The 25,128-nt window shown below is 40.3% G+C and overlaps 1 protein-coding gene across 2 annotated transcripts in view; it reads left to right on the top strand.

Moving 5' to 3' along the window:
• Positions 1-25,128, top strand: part of snd1 (staphylococcal nuclease and tudor domain containing 1) — an 854,179-nt gene that overhangs the window by 224,692 nt on the left and 604,359 nt on the right. The gene's annotated exons all lie outside the window — the stretch shown is intronic.

The following is a 25,128-nucleotide window of genomic DNA, read 5'->3' as shown; positions in this document are numbered from 1 at the left end:
GTGCAGCAGCTTTAGGCAAAGGACATTTACATGGTATATATGTGCTAAGCTACAAGCAAAAGAAGGGGAATGCCTCTGGTTCCAAAACCATTCCACCACGTTACCTCTTGGTCCACCTCCTTTTAAGGAGAGCTCCTTCCACTACTGGCTCCTTTTCTCAAAACCGAGAAAATACAATGATGTATTGTGTCAATTGAGACATGAAGGTTAAGATTACCACTGCCTTTGTGCACATGGCTGGTCATATCTTTCAATTCTCTGTCTTGGCCATAGTGATACAGTGGGTGGATTGCTTACCTCATTGATATTGCAGTAGATGCATGACTGGTAACTGTTGCCCCTAAGATTGGTTATTGCAACTGCCATGAACTGATTTGATCAGTGTAGACTCACTGACATATCTGTAGCCAATCCCCAAAGAAACCTCTCTTTGCTGTTTCGCTCCCCCCACTTTCTGTCATACTTATGGTTACCCAACAGTATATTGAGAACACTATATCACCCCTTAATGCATACTATGGGCCATGGTTCACCCAAAGATTTACATCTTGGTCTCATTGCATACCTAGCACTTTGACCCTATCTGCTCACACTGCTGCTCTTTCCCAAAATGTAGCTAATACGAGCCTGGAGGGATTTAATGTTCAAGGTGTGCACTTATGACTTTTTCCAAATTCCTTTTGGTATTTCACTCACCCATAAGGCTCTTTCCTTCCTGCTCCCATCTGCCTAAAGAAAAAGTGTTTGACTTCTGTTTGGTCAAATGTTCCTCTTGCACAAGGTGTTTCAGTCCAAATGTGCGCAGTAATTAGAGTGATCATCCCTATGATTTGAATGTTCATTGTAGCTATGGTCTTTTGCTGAGGGTATGAGCGCAGACTATTAGTTCTCACGAACTCCTTTAGACTACTTTAGCTAAAAATTCTAATGCTTCCAATGCCCTTTCGATGTGATCTCTATGCATAGTGCAAGAATCTCTGTCAGTGTTATTGAGTAGGTTCTAAAGCATCTTGGCTGCAACCCTGCTCTAACAGGGATGGTCTTTGCCACCAACAAATCTCCTGCCAATTCATGTTCCTCTACAGGGTTTGCTGTTTCCGGGTCCCAGATCACATTTTGATCCTGACTATCTGCTGTGTGCCATGGAGCGGAGCGCCTATTTCCTCTACATATTATCATAACGTATCCCAGTTGGGACCTATGCCTTTCCCCTCTGTCAACACATCTGATCGTATTTGCATAGCTCTCTATATTAACTTAAATGGGATGTACCCACTCCATGAGCTATTTCATGATCTTAATCCCATAAGTAGGTTAGGAGGGCACCTACCCATCTTGTCCCTTTTCCCCTTGAGCTCTTTGCTAAAGCTATTTGCAGGGTCTGATTAATCCGTAATGCCATTCCTGGTGATAGAGAATGGTAAGGGATGTGGAATTGTAGTTTGATTCCCAATAACTTGGGTTTCCTTCAACACCCTCCCAGTGAAATGAATATCCTATTCTGTTTGTAGTGGGGTCTTCATCAGGGTATTATTTCTCTGACACGTATCTTTGCTACAGTTTTGGCTGTGAAGTCCCTAATTGTAAATGCTTTCATCCATTGAGTGAATTGTTGACAATTACGAAGCAATCGGTCTTCCTTTCACTTGGTGGCAGGGTCTGGTAAATCTGCTTGCAGATTTTCCACTGGCTGCTTGGGGTGTATGTACTTTCCCCATCTTCAATTTTCCTGCCTATCTAAGGTTAACGTCTGCTCACGGCTAGAATTGTTGGCAATGTCTCATATATATGCTTGCCAATTTCGGAGTGATCTTAATCCCTGAATATCCTATCCCATGGTATATTTCCAATTGGCTCTCTGGATTACCCTTTGACCAATGCCTTTTATTTCTTTCACCATATCCAATCTTCTCCCTTAACTACTCGTTCCTGTTCCCACTTCTACTCTCTCCCTTTGTTGAGACCTCTGCCTTTTGCAATGACTGTTCTTCTATTGACCATATATCTTTATTACTTCTAGCTGTCCTTCTGTCTTTTTTGGGTCCAGTAATCTCCCCATTTGTTACCAGCTTCTTGTGATTTTTCTACCTTTGTGTGGGTCTCAGTCTTAATCACAGGTATGTTGATGGGTCTCCTAACTGTCTTTACCAATCAGTTAAGTATTCCTTCATATCTCACTGAAACTCCAGTGGAGGTAACTTACTCTCTACGATACCATGTAATTGTGTACTCTCCCAAAAACATAGCAGCTATCATTGCATACACTTACTCTCTTACCATTTATGTGTGGCAGGGTGACTAATACTGCTATGTGGGTTGGGTAGTCTCCAGGCAATTCATTCCATCTTGCATACCCCTTCTCCAGTCAATATTGCATACTCTGTTCTCGAGCTTCCCTCATGATATTTCCAAAAACTTTCAGCGTACTAATTCCATATCTTCTTCTAGGGCATCCAATCTCATATCTCCACACTGGTCACTCTATATGCTCTTGGCATTCTTAGGTTATTCCTTCTCCTAACACCAGTCCTTGGGCTGGGTTACTTTCCAATGTTCTTGGCACTGTCCTCATTATTATTCCCCACTTCCTATGTATATCCTAAACTTCCAGTGAAAACTGACGCAGGGCTCAGTTTATTCTGACCTTAGCATGATATGGTGGCTCTCCCTTCCCAGTCAAATTTGATCAGATTATTATTCCACCTACTTGTAATTCCAACATTCTGCTAAGCCTTGCAGGCATTCCTTTCCTCCTTATTCTTAATACCTTTGTTTTTTGAATCATCATGGATAAGCCTAAGTTAATTATCAATAAGGAGTTGGCTCAGTGAAGTTGGCCCCCTAACAATGTCTACTTCAAGAGATGGTTCCTATCTCTCTGCTAAGATATATTCCATTGACTATGAAAGCCTCTAGGTGAGGGATGCACTATCTTGCTTTCTGGAGTTCCTTCCCTCCTTTCCTCTTTTATCTATGTAATTTTGTTTTTAAAAATCCATTATTTCCATCTTAGAATTCTTACTATTGTCCTACAGAGTGATTTGGGATATTTTGCATTTCAAAGATGCTACAGAAGGAAACTAAAGGGAGAAATTCAGTTGGCTGGATGTTTTGATGCAGTGTGGTACAAACATCATGGGCTTAATTCCCACGCTAGTTCAGGTTACCATGAATGACTGTCTTTCTCAACAACCTCTCTTCCCTCGACTGATCTGTGGTGACCTTCGAGTTAAACCACCATTCATTTCAGTGAGCAGCCTCGTGGTCCTCTGGAACTAAGAAGACTTGACTTTTACAGGCAGAAAGGCATAGAACAATCATGGAGTTAGATGAAGTTGAGTGGGAAGTGTTATGATTACGAGCAAGGACTAGCTGGGCTAATTTGCTAACTTTGATGCCATAAATTCTACGTAATAAATTGTATACAATGGACGGAATTGTTTGATATTTTAAAAATCTGATTATAACGCATAACTAGATTATTAAACACTGGCAATAAGCAGGTATAGATATAGAATAATTCAGTTTCAACACCTCAGGCTTGTTGTCACCTGGTACTAAGTTTCCTCCTCTTGAAATATTTGTCTGCTTTTGCATGAAAATGTGCAATACTTGGTCTTCACCTGAAGCAAAGCAAGGTATGTACCTTAAAAGCAAACATAAAGAAATGATTTCTGGTTTGAAATTAATTACAAAGATTGACCCTCATAATTGATTTTGCAATAATAAAGAATAACATTTTTGTATCCACTTTATTGAAATGCATAATGATGTTTAAAGCTCCATTAAATTTCCTCATGGCTTTTTCTGTTCCATTGAAAATAGTCACATTTGATCATCATAGAATAAGTTGCTCTTTATCATCAGTGTAACCATTTTGGTGACTGTCTTAAATGTTTTATAGCCTTAATAATCCATGCTGTGATGAAGTACCTGAAATTGCACACGCAGCTTGACTGTGGCTTGGTCATCGTCTTTACAAATTGATTACCTCTGATCTTTAATTCATATTTATTCATGACCTAATTTCTTGTACTATCAAGGGGTGACATTTAAATCATCAAATGTTTCAGTTTTTATTTATTGAATCCTTTATCATCATGTGTATTCAATATAAAAGTGAAACGTATGTACCATCGCCATGCATGATGCCATTCGCATGAACTTAAAATAAAAAACAAAGGATTTCAATCACATCCTCCAAACTTGTGCTGAATATAGTTTTGTGATCATAATCTGTGAGCACTGGTAGGAGAAGGTGTGTGCAAACTGGAGAACCTGTGTGCATGGCCAAGGTGACAATCCACAGACATTTGAGTCGATTATTTAGCCAACTGACTGCCTCTCTTTAGTGGTACAACCAGGTGCCTTTCGGCAGGGAGCAGTGTCTGGTGGTAAGCTTAGGTCTTCCAAGACAGGTGGACACCAAGGAGAATTAAGTGCCTCAGTGCCCGTAGGAGTAATACTTTAATCAGATTACGTTTGCTTTGCTTTCGAGATCTCTTGTTACAATGTGACATAATGTTTCTTTCAGAAAGGGCACTTAACTTCACATTGGCGATCTTGGTTGAGAAATTAATAAGCAGGACTTCAAAGATAGTAGTTCTATATTACTCCCGGTGCCCCACAGTAGTGAGTATAAGAATTGAAGAATAATGCAAATAAATAAGTGGCTGAAGTGGGAAGGCTTTAGATTCTTGAGACGTTGGGATAGTTTCTGGAGGAGAGAGACCTGTATGAGTTGAATGGCTTTTCTCCCAACGGGAATGGGACTATTAACTATAGGTTTGCTATTACTATTCAAGCAGATGTAAACTAGATTGATAGAAGACAGAAGCTGAGATGAAATTGGAGGTTAAACTCCAAGAAATGAATCTGGAAGACAGGAGAAAACAGTAGGTAAGAAAGAAGTGAGTTTGGCAAGGTCAAATGGAATGTATTTTAATAGAAGGAGCCTGAGGAATAAGAATAGGAACTAAGACGTTACAGACAGGCATGTGGAGTATGATATCACAGCTATGACTGAAACTTGGTGAAAGAGGAGTACGATTGGCAGCTCAGCATTCCTGATCATAGGATATTTAGATGATATAGAGAGAGGAATAGAATATGAGGATGACCTGCAATATTGATCAAGGAATCAATTACAGCAATAAGGAGGGATAATATCCTGGAACGGTCATCAAATGAGGCCATGTCGATCGAAGTAAAATCCACAAAAAGGACAAAAGGCACTTAGGTGTGTACTATAGCTTCCCAAAGTCCAGCAGAGAGAGGATCAAATATGAAGTCAAACTTCAGGATGTTGACAGTGGGGGATTCACTGAAGATTATGCCATTGAATGTCAGTAGACAGTGGTAAAATTCTTGGTTGAGATGGTCATTGTCTGACATGTATGGTGTGAATGTCACTTGCAATGTGCAGTGTTCAATGTTAAAGGATGACACAGAGATGAATATTAGAGTGGAAGCCTATGAAATATCAAAAGAAGTTAGCATAGAGGAGGTGTTAGTGATTTTGGCACCCTGAAAAGTGCCCAGGAAAAATGTCATAGTTTGTTGAAGGAGGCAAAGAAGGAACTGTCAGGGCCACTGGCAGTCATTTTAAAATATTCTGGCCACAAACAAGATGCCCTGTTAAAAAGGGAAGAAGAAATGGACCAGGAAATTACAGACCATTGAATGCTGGGAAACCTTTGAGTGTGAATTCAGAGTGTCAGAGTTTATCTGCACTCCGAGGGAGAGGCATTAGTCTCTCAGCATGGATTTGTTAAGGAAAAATTGCGCTTGACAAATTTGATCAACTTTTTTGAGGAGGCAACCAGGTGTGTTGATGAGGATAATGCATTTTGATGTGGGCTACATGGAATTTAGCATGGCTTTTGATAAGGTCTCACACAGCGGACTGATACAAGAAAGTAAGAGCACTGGGATAGGCAAAGTGGCATGTGGGATCCAAAATTGGCTCAGATATACGAAGCTAAAGTGTTGGTAGAGGCATATTTATGTGCCTAGAAGTATGTTACTAGTGGGGTTCCATAGGCCATTGCTATTTGTGGTGTACATTTAATGCCTTGGATCTAAATTTGGAGGCTGCAATCAAGACGTTTGCTGATGACAGAAAAGTTTTTAGTGATAGAGAGGATCGTAAATTGCTAGAAGATATCAGTGGACTTCTAAAGTGGATGGCGCAGTGAATTCAACCTGGAAAAGTATGAGGTAGTGTGCTTGGGGAGGGCTATGAGTACACAACGCTAGGACACACAGTATTGAACATCAGAGCAATCTTGGTGTGTGTATCCACAGATCTCTGAAGGTAGCAGGACAGGTAGATAAGATGGTTAAGAAGGCAATTGGGGTACTTGTCTTTATTAGCTGTCGCACAGAATACACCAGTAAATTCATGGTGTAATTATTTAAAATGCTATTTAGGCCATAACTAGAGTAGTGTGTGCAGTTCTGGTCCGTCTTTAAGGAACAATACGATTTTACTATGAAGCATGCAGAGGAGATTTATCAGGATGCTGTCTAGGCTTTAGTGTCTGAGCTGGGAGAAGGATTGGATAGGCTGTGGCTGTTTACTTTGGAACAACAAAGATTGAGTGGGATACTTATGGAACTGCAAAACATTATGATGGGCTTAGGGTGTATAGGAACAAACATACTTTTTCCATTGTTCGAGCAATCAAAAATAAGAAGACATAAATTTAAAGTAAGAGTTTGGTTAAGAGGATAGTTGAGAATTTTATTTCACTCTGGTGGGGGATGCTGGAATCATTGCCTGAAAGTGGTTGAGTCAGAAACTTTTGTAACATTTAAGAAATACTTAGGCATTCATGTGTTGCCATCACTTCCAGGTCTATGAACCAAAATTGACTGGCATGGATGCAATGGGACAAATGGCTTCCTCTGCTGTAAATGTTTGAGAATAGAGCTGTTTAATCAAAATGAAATTTTGCCTACAGCTGTGCTAAACTCTGTGTAGTTTGTGAATTTCACTGCCAGTGTCAAGCCAGGTACATGTGCTGTAATTCTCAACAGTTTACTGATCAAAACAAGAAAGCATTTTCTTCTTGCTGTTCGTGATAGGCAGAATGAACACTGCTCACCTGGCATGTTTTTTTGCAAAATGCAAAGCAAAATACTGAGATGTGATTTTTGGTTGAGCAGCACTTGCTGAACAATGCTAAATGTCTTAATTGCTGCAATATTTAAAGTAATCAATCAAGCTCATAATGTGGCTTTTTTGTTCTTACTAAAAGGTTGGCATACATTCTTATCAGGAACCCATTCTTTCCAAAGACAAGGAATACATTCAAGCCTTTCACTGATTATGAATTAGCCATTAGTATGGGGAGTCTGTTCCCTATTGCCTTCTCCATGATAATGCCTTGACCAATAATTATTGATGGGCAAATTAACCAGCACTCCTTTTCTCCTGTAATGTAAACTGATGTATCATTTGAAAATTGGCATTCTTGCACTTGGACTGATACATGCAAAATGAACAGCTTTGGCAGCATGGCAACAATGTTCCAAACCATATTTTGGTCATGACTTTTTTTTTAAAAGTAGTGCCAGAAAATTATCATCATATAATGTTGCAAAATGAGAGAATTGAGTTTGTTAGAAACCTGAAGAAACAAGGTTTCCATAAGCTTAATCAATGTCTGAAAGTTAGATTGATGTATAAGCTGCAGTAGGAAATTTACTTAAGAAAATATTTTTCTGAAGGAAACGCCTGAGTTATGATTAAAGTAATGAAGAGTTTAGAAAAGTTTGAACTGGAAAGTAAGTTGCTTTAACTTATGATTTGGAGGTACTGGTGTTGGACTGAGGTGTACAACGTTAAAAATCACAACACCAGGTTATAGTCCAACAGGTGACCTGATGAAGGAGCAGCGCTCCGAAAGCTAGTGCTTCCAATTAAACCTGTTGTACTATAACCTGGTGTTGTGATTTTTAACTTTGTTTTAACTTAGACATTGAAAACTTACTTCTGAAATAAACACTGCATTAAAAGAAAAAGGCAAGCATTTATGTAATATCTTCAGTCAAACATCCAGAACTGCTTTAAGTGGGCTACTTTGAAGTATAATGATTGCTGTTGAGTAGCATTGTATATATCAATTGATGACTAATTTATTTGTGCGATGGTTGAAAGAGAAGCATTGGCATGAGCACGAAGAATTATTTTCTGCTGGAATGTTCCTCAAGATATTAAATAACCAAGTTGAACAGCCTTTTTGTAACATCTCATCTAAAATAAAGTTCAAAGCAGTGTTTCCCTGGCAGTTTTCAGTTTTGAAGCTTGAATATTGTGAAAACCTCGAAGTGAGCACTGCTGGGGATTAGGGCAAGGATCATTACCTTTCAGTGGTGCTGGAAGAGCACAGCAATTCAGGCAGCATCCGACAAACAGCAAAATTGACGTTTCGGGCAAAAGCCTCAGGGCTTTTGCCCGAAACGTCGATTTTGCTCCTCTTCGGATGCTGCCTGAATATCTGTGCTCTTCTAGCACCACTGATCCAGAATCTAGTTTCCAGCATCTGCAGTCATTGTTTTTACCTCATTACATTTCAGTATAAAGTAGAAAGCAAGACCACTGCAATGTGTGGAATTGGATTTTAGCTTGTGAAATACATAATTTGTGACTGATTCTTGTGGAGAAATTATAGATAGATAAGAACATGTTCTCTTAATTTCAAAAAGTAAAAATATTCAGCCTCCACTCTTGAAATGTTGTATTGTATGAAACTCTCTTTGGTAGTCGGGAGCACCTGTTTTCTTGTAGGCAGATTCCTATATGGCTGAATAAATGTGGTAAATCCCTACGAAAAAAGCAATTTGAGCCCTTAACAGCTGAATAGCAAATATGATTATAGCTCCATTCGTATAACTTGACAGAGTCTCTGGCTGTTCGGTGAATGTCATATATAGAATAATAGGTAGCTGAGCATTTCTCAAAGGAGTGACAGAACTTGAAGGCATTGAGTTGTCTTAAATTGCAAGAGTAAAATGGAGCGTTTTGACTAGTCTTTCAAATTCAGAAATGGAGTTACAGCTATCATATGCAAATAAACTTTCTTGCACATCGCAAACAAAATAACCAATTTAAGCCCCTCAACTCAACTTGCGTAAGATCTGATCAATAGTGGAACTTAGCTACAAATTCCACTCAACCTTGTCTGTCTTTGAATGTCCAGGGTTCAATCCTTCTGCTGAATTGTTTCAAGTTCTGCTGCTGAAGAACCCTGAAGTTCAATTCTTATAGGATTTTCTGAATTGTGAAGTTTCTGATGTTACATTATTGATGATCCTTTAGATCACTTCATCCATGAATTTAATTGCACTTCTGGAGTCAAGTCTGCAGCTTGCTGCCTTATATGGAATAGTTTCCAAATACAACTTTCTTGCAATTAACCCCTTTACCTCAGGACATTCCTTCTGCAGGCAGTCTTAATTGCCCATTTGTCACAAGGCAGCAGGTAGGTTATAAAGCAGTGTTACCTTCTCTCCTCCAGAAAACAATTTGTTTTTATTGCTTCCCAGGGATGGCTGATTAGTATGTTGCTTTTTATTTCTTTATTACAGTTTCTCATTGTTCCTTTCATCTCAGAAACAGTTTATTCCACGAGGATTCCAGAAGCATTCTGAGTAAAAGTGTCACATATGGAGTCCTGATATAAATTTAATTTTCAAGGAGAAAGTGAGGTCTGCAGATGCTGGAGATGAGAGCTGAAAATGTGTTGCTGGTAAAGCACAGCAGGTCAGGCAGCATCCAAGGAACATCCTCCTGTTCCTTGGATGCTGCCTGACCTGCTGTGCTTTACCAGCAACACATTTTCAGAGTAAATTTAATTTTGTCAGCCTCAACTAAGCTAGTTCCAAGGAATAGAATATGGTTGCAATCTGGCAGAAAATGACTAATGTAAGTATACAAAACTGTTGATTTGGAAAATGAATGTTACAGTGATATGTCCTTCTGAAAATTTGATTAAGTTAATAATTTTCAGATATTGGTCATCTATTTATGATTTGCACATACCAGTCTGGCAGTGCCACTTTTGATGAGTGATCTGATTTAAGTTGCATGTCTATATTTTGTTGAGTCAGCATTCTTCCGTTGGCTTCTTTGCCAAAAACAGAAGATTTTGAATACTTTAGAAATATGATTCTTGTGTAGAATTACCTTTCTTTTGCTTGCACTTGGAAAGATACTTATAGAGTCATAGAGCTGTACAGCATGGAAACAGACCCTTTGGTCTATGCTGACCAGATATCCTAAATGAATCTAATCCCATTTGCTAGCATTGGGTCCATATTCCTCTAACCTTTCCCATCCATATATCCATCCAGGTGCCTTTTAAATGTTGAAGAGTGTAATGCTGGAAAAGCACAGCTGGTTAGGCAGCATCAGAGGAGCAGGAGAGTCGCTATTTCGGGCATAAGCCCTTCATGAGAAATCTTTTAAATGCTGCAATTGTACCAGCCTCCACTGCTTCCTCTGGCAGCTCATTCCATACATGCACCACTCTGTGTGGAAAAAGTTGGCCCTTAGGTCCCTTTTAAATTTGTAAAAATCCTTTAAAATCTTTTAAATCTCACCTTAAACCTATGCTCATTAGTTTTGGGCTCCCTTACCTTGGGGGAAAAGACCTCGTCTATTCACCCTACCCATGATTTTGTACACTGCTGTAAGGTCACCCCTCAGCCTGTGATGCACCAAGGAACATAGCCCTGCTTATTCAGCCTCTCCCAAAAGCTCAAACCCTCCAATCCTGGCAACACCTTTGTAAGTCTTTTCTGAACCCTTTCAAGTTTCGCAACATCCTTCCTATAGCAGGGAGAGCAGAATTGCACACAGTTTTCCAAAAGTGGCCTAACCAATGTCCTGTACAGTCACAACATACCTCCCAACTCCTATCCTCAATGCACTGACCAGTAAAGGCAAGCTTACCAACTGCCACCTTCACTATCCTATCTACCTGTGACTTTAATTTCAATGAACTACGAACCTGAACTCCAAGATCTCTTTGTTTAGCAACACACTGCAGGATCCCTTACCCTTAAGTGTTAAGTCCTGCCCTGATTTGCCTTTCCAAAATTTAGTGCTTCACTTTTATCAAAGTTAAATTCCACCCGCCACTCTTTGGCCCTTTGACTCATCTGATCAAGATTCTGTTCTCTGAGGTAACTTCCTTCGCTGTCCACTACATTTCCGATTTTGGTGTCATCTGCAAACTAACCATACCACCTATCATCAAAGAACCTCTACAGTGTGGAAACAAACCATCTGGCCCCAGAAATCCAGACCGACCTTCCGACGAGTAACCCATCCAGACCCGTTCCCCTACCCTATTAATCTACATTTATCTCTAATTAATGCACCTAACCTATACATCCTAAACACTATGGTCAGTTTAGCATGGCTAATTCACCTAACCTGCACATCTTTAGATATGTTCACATCCAAATCCTTTATGTAAATCTTGAAATTGTTGGGACATTTTAACATAAGGGCTCAAATCTCCCCATATTTTGGATGTCGTTGTCATTAACTTTCACGTGTAAGGCCTATCAAGGTTTATATTAGATTCGATTACTTAGTGTGGAAACAAGCCCTTTGGCCCAACAAGTCCACACTGACCCTTCGAAGAGCAACCCACCCAGGCACATTCCCTACATTTACCCCTTCACCGAACACTACGAGCAATTTAGCATGGCCAATTCACCTAACTTGCACATTTTTGGACTGTGGGAGAAAACCCACTCAGACACGCAGAGAATGTGCAAACTCCACACAGTTGCATGAGGCAGGAATTGAACCCGGGCCCCTGCTGCTGAGAGGCAGCTGTGCTAACCACTGTGCCGCCCCTTTCTTTTGCTATTAACCCAAATTTGCCTTATTAACAATGTGCCTCATCTCAGTGGTGCCCTGTCCATTGCGAGCTTGGTTCTATCACTCAGTGTAGCTGGAAGAACATACCACTACCTGGCATCCTGGAATAAACTGGCATACCTGGCATAAACTGGCATACCTGGCACTGGTGCATGCTTAAATAGCCTACTACATACCTAGACAAATGTGGCAGCCTGGAGACGTGTATTTTGTGACATTTGTCTCATTCTTGGCAGAAGGGAAATTCATACCTTTTTTTTGTGGAGGTCTGGTGGATGGGATGGTGCAGAAAGAAGACTTATTGTGGCAGGACCCACCTACTAAAGGGGTTCTCCTTTGTGTCTGAGCACTACTCCCATCTGCCTTCAAGATACAGCCATTTGCTGCTGATGTGGTGCAGGTGTAATTCTGACATAGCATGGTGGTGTGCAGCAACATGCCCATCCCCTTGACTGGTGAGTCCTGACAATAATGACAAGCCATCTAGCTTTGTATTTATATTAAAGGGCAAGGCAAGGCAGGATAAGATGGGTCGAGATGCTGAGCATCCAATAGATGTAAATTGAGTGAGCAGCCCTGATGTGCAGCCTGGCCCAGTCCATCAGCCAGATGGATGTCTTTATGTGCTAAATATCTTTGCAGCAGCAATTGAGTGTGAGATGTAAGTAATCTCCAAAGTGAAACAATAAAGTGCAGGTGCATTCTGTAAGCGGATCAGAGATGTGCCATAAGGGGTAGAAAGTTGGCATGTTCGTTGCCAAGGTCTTTGGATGTTAGATGCGTATTTCCATTTCCAATAGTGTGTCCCCTGAACCATTAGTGTTAAGATACAGGTCTGCAGGACAAGTGGTAAACTAGAGTCACCAAGTTCCCAATCTGACTTTGATTTTGGGAATTTGAAGTGTCTACATTCTATCTGGCTCATAGTGGAAAAGGAATCTCTATTAATAAAGCGAAATTCAGTATTAATGAGGGTGATAATGACAAGTATTGGCTGTTAATATGTATCACGCTGTTCACTAGCAAAAATATAGTCTTGGAACTCTGTTGGAAAATGTAGTTTGTTGCTCCCAGTGGCATAGAAGACGTCACCAGATTTCTCTCATCCTCTTAGATTTCTTGCGAAAGCCCTGTTATTCAGGGCCTCATAAAATTCTTCTCAGGGCTATCCATGTAGTATTATAGTAGTAGCTCCACCTCTGAACCAGTAAGGTCTGGATTCAAGTCACACCTACCCTGAGCATGTGTTGTAACATGTCTGAACAGGTGGCTTAAAAAATATCTAAAGTTCCTTTTATAATTGGGAATATTATTTTGTTTGTGGCATGTTTGCCCTGCTTGAATGCTGTGAAACATTGCCCCACTGGCTCCCAAAACTTCGTATAAAGAAGGCAGTAGAATCGATAAAATAAGTTTTTTGCTAATGGTTTATGATACTGATGAGAAAAGAATGTTTATTTTGTACTAGCCCTAGCAGGCTGTTAATCTATGTCAAAACCAACTTAGAACATGAGTTCTTTTAAACCATAATACACTGTCAAACCGCCAGTAAAATCTATCTTCATTGCTTTTATCAACATAATGCAATTTTCATTGTGCTGTGTATAAAATAATACATGCAAATAGGATGCAGGGCAAAGTGGACTATAGATTAGCTCATAAATATCACTTAATTTTTGATGAATAAAATGGATTTTTATCAAACTTTTAAAAGGTTGCTTTTATTTTCTCAAACAGAATTAGTTGCACTGTCCGTTAACTAAGACTTTGGGATAGCTGCGATTGTTGAGTTGGAACTTTGAACAGTTGCTTGCCAAGTACTGTGTAGGAGCATGAATGGGTAGTTTTTTTGGAATTTCAAAGTGAAAGCTTAGTGGAAAAATATGAAAATATTTGAGATGTCTTATATAGATAATGGTTCTGAAGGGATTACTATTTGTGTTATATTGACTCCAGCTATTCTACTGATCTCTCCGTCTGAAAGCGGAGACATGGTGTTCTACTCTTAGTTTTTGGAGGGAACGGATGTATCTGCAACACACTCATGAAGGTAATTATGCTTGTTCATATAGTCATATTTATTTCTATCCTGCAATAAACATTCTTGGTATCCAATAACATTGCATCCTCTTCTGTGACCCTCTGTGATGCTGTAGCCCTCTGTAGGGCTATCTCTGATCATGAGGTAGGGCTATAGCAAAGTAAAGATAAATGGTCAATGACAGCAAGTTAATTCAAACAACCCTAACTGAATGTTGCATACTTGTGTGACTATGCTGTTCCTTTGACAAGATTATGTTGTCCTTGTTTTTTGCTCAGAGGGTCTTAAAGGCAGAGGTTCCGATGTATCTAGTTGAAAAGACTTAAGTTTTTTTAAACAAAACACTTGTATAATGAAAGGGGAGCGGCCAGCTGGAGGGAACATGTTCCCAGGTTTTTTTTTCTCTCTCTCTCTCTCTCTCTCTCTCTCTCTCTGTCTGTCTGTCTGTCTGTCATGGGGATGTTGTAAGTGTTTGGAACAGCATCAACTTGTGATAAAGGTGATTTAGGTTTTCAAATAGTTATGTTATTCTAAATTTGGTTCTCTTTTGTTTGTGTACATTCGATAGTCTAAGTAAATCCTGTCTTGTTTAAAACTGAGTGATTGGTCAGCTGCATAACTCCTGGAATATCCACTATACACTTGCTTAAAACAACTAGAAGACTGTGGTCATTTGGAAAAATACCAAATAGTTGCAGGGGTTCAGATCTGAACAGCACCACAAGAGAAGAGGTCCAGAAGAAGAAATAATTCCAAACAAATGACCTTAATATGACAACAGACAGAGAGACGTAGACAGTAGAAGCAGCAAGAGGATGTCCACATTCCAAAGGCAAAATGTAATTCAGGATTTGGTTAAGGTTGCTGGAGCAAGAATTTGGGCTAGGAAAAAAGAGAAAACATAGATGCCTTCATGAACGAAGCACAGTGAAGAGCACTGAAAGTTTCACAAGCTAAAGTGGGGGGACATCCATCGGGGAAATGGGAATAACTTTGTGAAAAATATTGCAGATCTGACCAGGGCATTGGTTATGCCACTTTTGGAATGCTTTACTTTATTCAATTCTGGTCTTCCAGCGGTTAAAGATGTTGTGAAACTTGAAAGGATTCACAAAAGATTGACAAGGATGTTGCCAGGGTTGGAGGATTTGAGATATAGGGAGAGGCTAAGCAGGCTGGGGCTACTTGCCCTGGAACATCAGAGGCTGAGGGGTGATCTTATAGAAGTTTTTATCAAATTATGAGGGGCATAGATAGAGTGAATAGCCAGGAGTACAAACTAGAGGGCATAGGTTTAAGGTGAGATGGGAAAGATCTGAGCAGAGGGTGATGCATGTATAGAATGAGGAAGTGGTGGAGGCTGGCACAATTATAACACTTAAAAGGCATCTGGATGGGTATATGAATAGAAAAGGTTTCGAGGGATATGGGCCAAGTGCTGGCAAATGGGATTAGATTAATTTAGGATATCTGGTTGGCATGGACAAGTTGGACCCGAGGGTTCTGTTTCCATGCTATATATCTCAACGACTCTGTGACGAGAAAGGCAGTGCAAAAGAGAGCTCTCGCATGTCACAATGCATATTGCCAATATTGACATTTAGGCTCAGTGAAGTCTAGCTGCATGCAACAATGAAAGGACTAGCAAACAAGTCCATACCTGGATGACAGAGGCTTTCAACTTATTTACAATGAGATGAAGAAATGGTCACTGTAAACCCACCATTATGTTAGGAAGGAGTTCTATGATTTTGACTCGGTGACAGTGAAGGAAGGCTGACATGCTTCCCGTGTGAGGATAGTAAGTGGCTTGGAGAAGAATGTGCAGGTAGTATTTCTTCACTTATCTACTCACCTTGTCCTCAGCCATGATAATGGCTGAGAGTTTTGAATATTCTGTTTAAGGTGCAGTGGTGAATTTCTGCAACTTATCTTTCAGATGGTATATACTGCTGCTACTGTGTGTCACCAGTGGAGTGAGTGAGTGTTTGTGGATATGGGCTGCTTTACCTTAGATATCAAGTTTCTTGAACATTGTAAGAGCTGCAGTCACCCAGGCCAGTAGTGAGTATTTCACCACACTCTTGGTTTGCCTTGCAGATGATGGACAGGCCTTGGGGAGTCAGTTACTTGTTACAGGATTTCTTATATCCATCTGCCCAAAACCTGTTGCACTATACCAAAATAATGCACTCAGTGAACATCCCCACCTCTAATCTTATGACTGGGGGGCATCATTGATGAAGTCGCTGAAGGTGGTTGTACCTAGGACATTACCATGAGGAACTACTGCAGTCATTTCCTGAAACTGAGATAACTGACCCCCAATAACTACAGCTATGTACTCTTCGTCTTGGATATATTTCCTACCAGTGGAGATCCTTCCCCCAGATTTTCATTGACATCAGTTATGACATAAATAGAATCACCAGTTCTACTGATGCTAAATAGTTGTCACTGGTGACAAGGTATTCTACTGGTAGTCTTTTGGAGGGAGCTGGGGTGCCTATAACACTCCTTTAAAATTGTATTAATTACACCTGACCAGATGTATTGTATGCATTACAAACCTGCAATAAATCTTGTTATCTAAGAACAATTTTCCTTCCATAGGCACTCAGCAGGTGTTTATCCTTTAACACTAATCAATAAGTAGGCCCCAAAGATGAAGACTGTGATCTATCTCAAACAGTTTGCACAGTACCACATCGATGATATATTTGAAATGTTGAAAGGTTGGTTCTACAAAGTGAGTTTTTGTGTTTTGACCACTGTGCAAAGGTCATCAGCACTACTGGAAATGCTGCAGAAAAATAAAGAAATTAAGGTCTTAGCAGCCACTTTGCGCGTTTGAATGTGATCCTTTATCATTTTCTTGAGTAAATGGAAAGACTGAGATGATGTGCAGTTGCAGCCACAAGCAGAATTATTTGAAAATTGGAGAAGTAATGTAATGGAGTTTGAATCAAAGCAGATCTTGGCCTCAAGCATTAAATCTAAATCTGCCTCCCTATCCATTTCTATTTCATATAAATTTTCATCTTGGAAACAGTTCTCCTTATCAACTTTGCTCTGTATTTATCTGTGTTTGACTGCTGTGATCTAGCCTTGATCTTATTATTTCATATGTGCTTAGTTCCCTGAGTGTACTGTACAAAAACAGAATGGCAGTGCATATGTACGATTTTTTGGCAAGACAAATTTGAGACAGTTTTGAGACAATTTGTGTGTTCTCTATCGAGAACATTTACTGAATTTTGGTGAGTATTCTATAGCTGAACAAATATTTTGTCTCAATTAGGTGACCATAAAGTCTTCCACTGGAACAAATCAAAATTTGAAATTAATTATTGAATAATCTGAAATAATATATCTATCATTAGAAGAATTCCTTCCCTTCTAAGTCTGTGTTGAACTGATACTTGGGCTGATTGGAGCTTAGTATGGGTCAATCCAATGGCCTGTTATTTATTTCTGTCACCCAAGAAATATGAGGATTGGGAGGCTGTTGAGTGGAGGGCACAGATATTAAAAAAAAAACACATGCTGGGAAAATCTGACCTTGCAATAGCTTAATTCTTTAAGGCATTTATCTTGGCAGCTGTTCTGATAAACATTCAGATAAAGAATATGAACGCTATTGCTCAGTTGCAATGGCTGGACAGTGAATCATCTTTGACTACTGTAGCTCAGCATGAAATAATGGGGAATTCCTTTGTCTAGAAATACTTGGTTTTAACTGAGTGACATCCATTGTTGTTTTGTATAGTCGCTCTGTGCCAATGCCAACAAAAATTGATTCATTTTTGGAGCACATAATTTTTTTTTAAGGCTTTGTGTGCACCTGTTTGTAGTGCCGGTAGCTGGATTGTTAAGAGGGGCATTTAAATCCATGTTTCAAGTTTATGTAGGCAGGTTGTTCTTTATATTAAAGCAAAAAATTGTAATCATGAATCCTGTGCTCAACACGGTTGGGGAATGGAGGGTCTTTCCACTCTGGTCTCATACAACATGGTTATGTGCAGGCATTTCCTCCTTTGGTGCCTTTGCTTCTGTGTGATGCTGCTTTCTAGTTTGGTCATTCTGGAATTGCATCCATTGGTACCTGGTTGGAAGAAATCATTGATCTCTGTCTGCTTTATTGCCAGGTGATTTATTAAATCTGCACTGGATTTGTAAAGCCTTTGGATGGAATTATTTTGCTGTGCAGTCCAATGAAAAATATTATTCTTAAAATTACTAATTATAATTAAATTTTCACTGCAATAAGAGACTAAAAGGACAGTCAATATGATACCAAGGAAAGAGGTCGTTATATCTTGTCATCAGGGAGCCGGTATTATCAAATCAACCAAAGATGTTGCCAGGGTTGGAGGATTTGAACTATAAGAAGAGGTTGAATAGGATAGGGCTGTTTTCCCTGGAGTGTCGGAGGCTGAGGGTAACCTTGTAGAGATTTATAAAATCATGAGGGGCATGAATAGAGTAAATAGAAAAGGTCTTCTCCCTGGGGTGGGGGAGTCCAGAACAAGAGGGCATAGACTTAGGGTGAGAGAGGAATGGTATAAAAGAGACCCAAAGGGCATTTGTTTCACGCAGAGGGTGGTGCGTGTGTGGAATGGGCTGCCAGAGGAAGTGGTGGAGGCTGATACAATTGCAGCATTTAAAAGGCATTTGGATGGGTATATGAATAGGAAGGGTTTGGATATGAGTCGGGTGCTGGCAAGTGGAACTAGATTGGGTTGGGATATCTGGTCGGCATGGACGGGTTGGACCGAAGGGTCTGTTTCCACGCTGTACATCTCTGTGACTCTAAATGGTTGGAAAGAATTCCTATCATGTCTGAAATCAAAATATTACGGTTGCTGGGCGTCTAAAATAAGTACATAAAATTTGCATGTTTAATTGCTGAATGTAAATACCTGAAGCCAAATGATAACATACATGAATCAGGAACAAGCCATTTAGTCCCTCGAGCCTGTTCCACCATTCAGTAAGGTCATGGCTAATCGGATTGTAACATTAAATCCACATTCCTGCCTATCAGTGGTAACCTTTCAATCCCTTACTGAACAAGAAACTGTCTACCTGTGACTTAAAAATATTCAAGGATTCAGCTTATACCATTTCAGGGACAATGTTCTGAAGACACTCAACTCTGAGTGAAAGAAGATTCACATCAGTTCTGTTTTAAAGGGGCAGCCTCTTATTTTATAAACTGCTTCGTCAGTGATCTTGCCTTCATCAAAAGGTTAGAAGTGGGACTATTTCTAACGATTACACAATTTTCAGCACCACTCAACATTCTCCAGGCTTGTCTGAAAAGTGGCAAACATTTACACCTCCACATGCTAGACAGTTACCATCACCGTTAAAAGTCAATCTAACTACCACCCTTTGACATTCAATAGCCTTATTATCACTGAATTCCCCATTATCAGCATTCTGAGAGGGGTTACCATTGATCAGAAACTAAACTGTACTTACCATACAAATACTGCAGGTGTAAGAACGCGTCAGAGGCTAGAAATACTGCTGCAAGTAAAAAGGCACAAGTCAGAAGTATGATGAAATACTCCCCACTTGCCTGGATGAGTGCAATGCCAGTGCTCAAGAACTTTGACACAATCCAGGGCAAAGCCTATTTGATTAACTCGTGCAAAGATTCAGCTACTCCACCAACACTCAGTAGCAGTGGTGTGTACCATTTATAAGATATACTACAGAAATTTGCCAAAAATCCTTATACAGCACCTTCTAAACCCATGACCATTTCCATCTCGAAGGACTGGACAGCAGATACATGGGAATGTCACCACTTAGATGTTCCCCTTAAGTCATTCACCATCCTGATTTGGAAATATGATGCCATTCCTTCAGTGTTGCGAGGTCAAAATCCTGAAACTCCTCTGACAATATTGTGGGTCTATCAATAGCACATGGACTTCAAAGGTTCAAAAAGGCAGCTTACCACCACTATCTCATGGGCAATTGGGGTGTGCAAAAAATGCTTGCCAAGCTAGTACCCATTTCCCATGAATGGATTAACAAAATTCAACAGTGATCATTATTCTAGGCTCTCGTATTGGAGGAAACAACCTATTCAATGTTGAGACCCCTTGGAATCTTTTATGTTTTAATCACGTTGCCTTTTAATCTTCTGAACACCAGTAGATATAAGCCTAGCCTGTCCAACTTGTCCTCATAGGACAAATATTTCTGTACTGCCTCCAATGCCTTTACAGCCTTAAATTAGCTGATCAACTTGTGTACTATATTCCAGGTGTCGCCTCAGTAGTACTTTGTACAGCCTCCTGATCTGCTAAGTGATTAGTCAACCAATTTGTCGAGGTGGGGGCACTCCTTGGTAATGTGTCGCATTTTTGTTTCTTTCCACAACATCATTAAGTTTGTTTGTACTGAGGCCTCTGTGATGGGAGTTGGTTGCTCAGGAGCCCTAACTTATCTTACATCTGTTTAGCAAGGATCACTTTTGCTGTGGTAATTCAAATCCTGCCATTTAACAGATTGTCATAAAAAACTTAATAATGACTACCTCCATGTTTCTCACTCCTTGATCATAAAATTGTCTGTTGATAAATCCTGCTCAGGAAGATTGCTGTATATGGGATGCTCTGATAGAAACACAGCAGATCACATGGCAGCTATGGAGAAGGCCTATGCAGAAGGCAAAATCAGTGGTAAGGAGAACTAGAACTGTAAAGCATGTGTAAATGTGTGAAGCGAAGAAAATGGGTATACTCTGCTGCAAACAAACCCAGTAAGACACAGCTGCGGATAAGAAAATGTAAGAGAAGTGGATGATAGAGGCCATTCTCTGAAGTTGTGGAACTCTGTATTCACGAAGATAATAGAGTCGTGCAGCGCGAAACAGACCCTTTTGTCCAACTTGTCCATGCAGACCAAGTTTCCAAACTAAAACTAGCCCCACTTGCCTGCATTTGGCCCGGATTCCCTGTAAACTTTTCCTATTCATGTACATATCCAGATGCTTTCTAAATGTTGTAACTGTATCTACATCTGCTACTTCCTCTGGCAGTTCACTCCACATAGATCCACCCTCTGTGTGAAAACGTTGCTCTTCATGTCCCTTTTAAATCTTTCTTCTCTCATCTTAAAAAATGTATGCCCTCTTATTTTGAACTCCCCCACACTAGGGAAAAGACTTTCTGTTCACCTTATCTATGCCATTGTGATATAAACCTCCATGAAATCATGCCTCGATCTTCTATGCTCCAGTAAAAAAAAAAGTCAAAGCCTATTTTTAATAACCCAAATCATCCAGTCCTGGCAACATAGAGTCATAGAGATGTACAGCATGGAAACAGACCCTTTGGTCCAACCTGTCCATGCCGACCAGATATCCCAAACCAATCTAGTCCCACCTGCCAGCACCCGGCCCATATCCCTCTAAACCCATCCTATTCATATACCCATCCAAATGCCACTTAAATGTTGCAATTGTACCAGCCTCCACCACATTCCCTGGCAGCTCATTCTATAGACGTACTACCCTCTGCGTGAAAAAGTTGCCCCTTAGGTCTCTTTTATATCTTTCCCCTCTCACCCTAAACTTACGCCCTCTAGTTCTAGACTCCCCGACCTCAGGGAAAAGACTTTGTCTATCCTGGTAATCTTTTCTGAACCCTCTCCAGTTTCATAATATCCAACCTATAGCAGGCCAACCAGAACTGTAGAGACTACTATAAAAATGGCCTCACCAATGTCCTGTACAACCTCAACATGGTGTCCCAACTCCTATACCCATTGGTCTGAACAATGAAGGCAAGTGTGCTAAATGCTGCCCTAACCACCCTACCTACTGCAATGCAACTTTCAAAGAACTATGTACTCTAGTTCTCTCTGTTCAACAACACTACCCAGGGCCCAATTGTTAACTGTATAAGTCCTACCCTCATTTGTTTTGCCAAAATGTGATAGCTTGCATTTATCTAAATTAAATTACAGAGTAAAGAAACACAATGCTTACAATTTGGTTTGGCGTGACCAAATATAGACTGGGTAACCACTTTGCAGACCACCTCACACTGTCACTAAGAATGACCCCAACCTTCTAGTGGCTTGCCATTTCAATACACCACCTTACTCTCCTGCTAGCGTTTTTGACTGGCGTGCTCTCATGATCCAACAAAGCTCAATGCAAGCTGGAAGATCAACACCTATTGTCCACATAGGCACTTCACAGGCTCTAGGAATTGATATTGACTTCCACAACATCAGACCACTGGTTGTTGTCTTACTCGGCACTGAAGAAGGTGATTGTGGGTTGTTAGTAGTTAATCGTTTCAGTCACAGGGATATTACTACACGAATTCTTGAGCATAATGTTCTTGGCCCAACTATCTTCTCCTTCATAGATGACTTTTGCTCCATTACACACTCAGAAATGGGGATACTGCTGATTTCACAATGTTCAACACCGTTCATGACTATTGAGAATCTGAAGCCATTTATGTATATAGATTGGGAGACTTGGACAAGTTTAAGGCTTCAGCTGGTAAATGGCAAGTAACATTGCCTGCACGTATGTGATAGAAATGACCATCTCCAGCAAGAGAGAATTTAATCATCTCTCCATTTCACTCAGTGGTGATGCCATTGCTGAATTCCCTCCCAATATACTCAGGGTTACCATTGATGAAGAACTGAAGGGCACGAGAGCAGGTCAGAGGCTAGGAATCCCGCAGTGACTAAGTCACCACCTAACTCGTAAAGCTTTCCCACCACCTAAAGCACGCAAGCCAAGAGTATAATGGAATACTCCACACTTGCCTGAATGCGTGCAGTTCTAATAACACTTGAAGCTTGACACCACCAAGAGCACAGCATCCTGCTTAATTCATCTCCTTCACAAACAATGCACAGTGACAGCACTGTACCATCTACAAGATGTACTGCAATACTTCACCAAACATCCTGTTTGCCATTGCAATTTCTAACCCCTGAGAAGGGTAGAAGAAGCAGTTGCTGATGAACACCACCAACTGCAAATCCCCCTCCAAATCACACACAAACACGACTTCAAATTTTATCACTAGTTTTTCACTCTCGTTGGATTAGAATCCTGGAGATTACTTCCTAATGGCATTGTTGGTGTCTCTGTGCTCCAAGTGCTGCAGTGTTTTAAGTTGGCTGCACACACTCACCTCCTGTAGGGCAATTAGAGATGGGGAGTAAATGCCAGAGTCAGTGACTTCCATATTTAAGCAAATATCAAAATAGTACCTGTTTGCATGGTTGAAATGCATTCCTTAATTTGAAGTGTTAAAATGATTATTTGTTAACCTACAGGACAAGTGATGAGGGACTTTGGGCCTTGAAGCTGAGATCACCTGAGGGCAGAAAATATAGGAGTGCTTGGTCATTCACTTCTATAGAAATTTATGACTATACCAACAGCGTTACTGTGCATAGAAATAATTATAAAATACATGTTTTTAGTTGGAATTTACAATTCTGCTGTTAAGCGAATTCATGAGTCATATTTATGCTTGAGGTTTGAACTGGATGAATATTAATATAAATATCTATTTTGTGCTGCCTGGTAATGAGAAACGAGTAGAGAATCACTGCTCTGTCAGCCGATAGGTACTTGCATGCAGTGAACTAGGCTGATAGCTTCATTATTATTAATGTTCACAAAGCCATTCAGCTCAAAATATCAATGCTGTTGCTCTGCAAGCTAAAGATTTTCTACTAACTGTAGCTTTTGAAGTGTTTGAATTGTATTGCGCCTTATTTGCCTCAAACTTCATAATAAGCTTTATTGTGAACAAACTAATTTGAAGTGTGCTGAATACAGAAAAAAATAGTGGTCAACTGTTCAATTGTCATCTGTTTTAAGTACAAACCAGCGAACTATAGACAGGTATGCCTGACGGTGGTGGGCAAGTTGTTGGAGGGAATCCTGAGAGACAGGCATTACACATATTTGGAAAGGCAAGGACTGATTAGGGATAGTCAACATGGCTTGTGCAAGGGAAGTCATATCTGAAGAACTTGACTGGGTTTTTTTTTGAAGAATAACAGAGGGGATTGATGAGGGCAGAGCGATGGATGTGATCTATATGGACTTCAGTAAGGCGTTTGACAAAATTCCCCGTGGGATACTAATTAGTATGGAATACAGGAAGAACTAGCCACTTGGATACCGAACTGGCTCAAAGGTAGAAGACAGAGGGTGATGGTGGAGGGTTGTTTTTCAGACTGGAGGCCCATGGCCAGTGGAGTACCACAAGGGTCAGTGCTGGCTCTACCACTTTTTCGTCATTTATATAAATGATTTGGATGTGAACATAGGAGGTATAGGTGAAAATTTGAGGTGTAGTGGACAGTGAAGAAGGAATCTTGACCAGATGGTCGAATGGTCTGAGGAGTGGCAGATGGAGTTTAATTCAGATAAATGCGAGGTGCTGCATTTTGGGAAATCAAACCTTAGCTGGACTTATACACTTATTAGGAAGTTCCTAGGGAGTGTTGCTGAACAAAGAAACCTTGGAGTGCAGGTGGATGGGATAATGTAGAAGGCATTTAGTATGCTTTCCTTTATTAGTTGACGTACCGAATATGAGAGTTTGGAGGTCATGTTGTGTCCTGACAGGACGTCGGTTAGGCCACTTTTGGAATATTGCGTGCACTTCTGGTCTCCTTCCAAACGGAAGGATGTTATGAAACTTGAAAGGGTTCAGAAAAGACTTACAAAGATGTTGTCTGGGTTGGTGGTTTTAAGATATGGGGAAAGATTGAATAGGCTAGGGCTGTTTTCCCTGGAGCCCGGAGGCTGAGGGGTGACCTGAAAGAGGTTTATAAAATCATGAAGGGCATGGATAGAGTTAATTGACAAAGTCTTTTCCCTGGGATGGGGGAGTCCAGAATTAGAGGGCATAGGTTTAGGGTGAGAGGGGAAAGATATAAAAGAGACCTATGGAGCAACTATTTCATGCAGTGGTTGGTATGTGGATGAAATGAGCATGGACAAGTTGGACTGCAGGGTTTGGTTCCATTCTGTACAACTCTATGACTGACACTGATTTGATCTCAAAATGTGTTGTTTCCATGAGGAATGTAGTTTTTTCATTATTCCTAGGCCATGTTTAAACATTTAGTCTAAATTCTCTTTCCCAATTGACATTGAATATTTGTT

Source organism: Chiloscyllium plagiosum, chromosome 23 (assembly GCF_004010195.1).
Source record: "Chiloscyllium plagiosum isolate BGI_BamShark_2017 chromosome 23, ASM401019v2, whole genome shotgun sequence".
Classification (NCBI taxonomy): Eukaryota; Metazoa; Chordata; class Chondrichthyes; order Orectolobiformes; family Hemiscylliidae; genus Chiloscyllium; species Chiloscyllium plagiosum.
The sequence above is the reverse complement of the archived record's forward strand: the minus strand, read 5'-3'. Positions and strand labels throughout refer to the sequence as shown.